At 33.4% G+C, this 2829-nt stretch overlaps 1 non-coding gene across 1 annotated transcript; it reads right to left on the bottom strand.

The window, feature by feature from the left end:
• Positions 1-205: 205 nt before the first annotated feature.
• LOC118481425 lies at positions 206-312 on the bottom strand. Its single transcript, XR_004865634.1, has one exon. It is a non-coding gene; the product is annotated as a small nucleolar RNA R71 (small nucleolar RNA).
• Positions 313-2829: the final 2517 nt, after the last annotated feature.

Genomic DNA, 2829 nt, shown 5'->3' with positions numbered 1-2829 from the left:
ACATATTACTAATTTCTTAAAAATATGTGATACCTTTCGGATCAATGGAGCATCAAATAACGCCATCCGCCTTCGAATGTTTCCATTTTCACTAAAAGACCGAGCAAAAGCTTGGCTCAACGCCCTCCCAGTTGGTTCGGTAAACACCTGGGATGAACTAGCCCAAAAATTTCTATATAAGTATTTCCCTCCCGCTAAAACGGTTAAATTAATGACTGAAATTAATACGTATTCACAAGAGGATGGGGAATCCTTATATGAAACTTGGGAAAGGTTCAAGGAGCTATTGCGAAAGTGTCCCCATCACGGTCTTGCGGTATGACTGTGACAACCCTCACCAAAACAGGTATCCGTACAAATTAATTAATATTTAACTAATGCTTAATTACTGTGCTTGCTTACAATTGTGGTTAAACTGCTTCTTGATTTCTGATACATACATATTCATGCATCATACTTTATTACTGTCACTCCATTCATTACACACAAAACTATAGTGACAAACTTGATGCACAAAAGCACAGTTAGCACAATGAACGGATAACCCGGTGAACATGTTGACATAGCCAGCACTAGACAGACACTGTCTCTAAGGCCAGCATGAGCCGGGAATAGATTACTACACTAGTAGGGAGTGTAGTGAGGTGAGGATTGTAAAACTGCGTCACTAGGTGATAGTTATAGTGACCGGATGTGCCTAAAACATGCTTTAACTACAGAATTCTGCACTTTATACAAAAATTCAGCATTTAACATAACTAGTAAAGTGCAAAAACTTGGTAATATAATACTAGACACTTTCCAAAGTGTCGGGAATTTATTGTGTCACTAAAAACACTATTAAAGACACTTTAAATACTTATTTAGCACTTTAACGGATCAATATCCAACCGGACTTTACCCGGAACATAAAATATTGTCAAAGACATTGTTTTTGCTTTTCTAAGCTAGTTAGGGTCCCCGAACACCCTAACACCTTTTATATTACATAACACACATCATAACACTAACTTTATCATTCTAAGCTAACTAGTTCCTAACCATCCAATTGAAAACCAACCATATACCCCCCCCCCCCCCCTTCCATGGACGGTCACCATGTGGTGACCCACACCACAAATACTTGATTATTTTAATCATCCATGTCCAATATCTAGTAAACACTTTATATGATGGATAAAAGCACAAGGTTAGGTTATATAATTACATAAGGGATAACACTTCATTCACAAATCACAACACCTAAAAATTGCTCTCTCTTCTCTCCCTTTGCTTGCTTACGGCCGAAACCATCAACCACCAACACACCACCATTCAAGTCTTGTTCACCCATTTTACATACATACAAAGGTGCAAGGTGACATACAAGGAGGCTCGGTGCTTTCGGAAACTCAAGAACCTCTCTAGATTGCTATTATCCACCATGTTTACGCCCTGATTCTTCCCTAGCCTCGAGCTAGTAGAAAGTGCTTCTAAACATCCTCTTGTTCTTGTTTAAAGTGGTTAATAGGTGATTTAACGGTTAAAACTCAAGAACACACAAGATCAAAACTAAAAGTCTTGAAAGAAAGATAAACTAGTTGGATAAAGATAAACTAATGGTGTAAATCTTGTAAATCTTGACTAGTTGTGATTATTTTATGTTGTTTGATGCTAGTAGCGGGATGGATCATCATCTAACCATACTAGATCATGTTCATGGAACATGAACTAGTAATATGTTAAGTGTAAAAGTTGTAAGATGATGAACTCTTCCACTCATGAACATGAACTTGTGTAAATGAAAATTTTCTTGTAAAATAAGGTCCTAAACTAGTAGATCTAAAGATCTACAAGTGGTTTTTCGGAAGAACCAAGTAAAAGATGCAAGTCTTGTTTAAAACCCGGATCTAACATAAACTAAAGGCATTTTAGTGAATAAACAAATGTGTAAACACTTGTGTAACAAGAAGATTTAACAAAGAAATATTTTCGTAAATTTTGACTAGAAGTTGTTAAACTTCAAGTTCTATAAAAGATGGGTTTTTAAGGAACAAATTTTATTTTTAAGATAACGAGATCCACTAAATATGTTATAAAGTTACTACATATTTTTACACAACATTCAAGTTCATGAGTTTGCGATTTATACTTATTTTGACAAGTTTGATGTTTAAATATTGTATATTGATGATTGGTGAATTGTCTGATTGAATTTTGAAAAGAAAATGATACGCTAGTAAGCGTCGCCACCTCCAGTTACAGAGGAAACTCTGGCGCAATTTTTCCAGAAAATAACACTTAGAAATATTTTTGTGACAAGTAGTTATACATATATTTTTAACTTGTTTTTCCAAATAAATTTCACCATGATTTTTATTACAAAATAACCAAGTGTCGGTGGTGGATTTTCGTAAATAAAACTTGTTAAATATATATTTAGAATATATATTTCATAATAAAACGCTTGTGTGATGATATGATTATTTTGTGAACTAGAGATATATTATTTTTAGAGTAAAAATAATATTACTGGAAATATCATGAAAATACGACTCCAAAATAATACCAACGCCCTCACAAATAAATATTTAAGTTACACCGGTATTATTATTACAACACGAACCTTAAAATGTAACTTATGTATTTTCGGAAAATACTCTTAAATGTGTATTTTGATAAAGTATTATTTTGGAAATGGTATGAAGTAAAATATAATATTTTTGGGAAAAATATGTATATTTTGGAGATAGAATGTTTTAGACAAATGAATTAAAATATATTCTTTAAGTGAGACTTAAAAATACGGAATTATAAAACACACATGTATTAAAACCCCCATCCTTGGGA

Source organism: Helianthus annuus, chromosome 8, assembly GCF_002127325.2.
Source record: "Helianthus annuus cultivar XRQ/B chromosome 8, HanXRQr2.0-SUNRISE, whole genome shotgun sequence".
Taxonomy (NCBI): Eukaryota; Viridiplantae; Streptophyta; class Magnoliopsida; order Asterales; family Asteraceae; genus Helianthus; species Helianthus annuus.
Note: the sequence above shows the minus strand (reverse complement) of the source record. Positions and strands in the feature narration are given on the sequence as shown.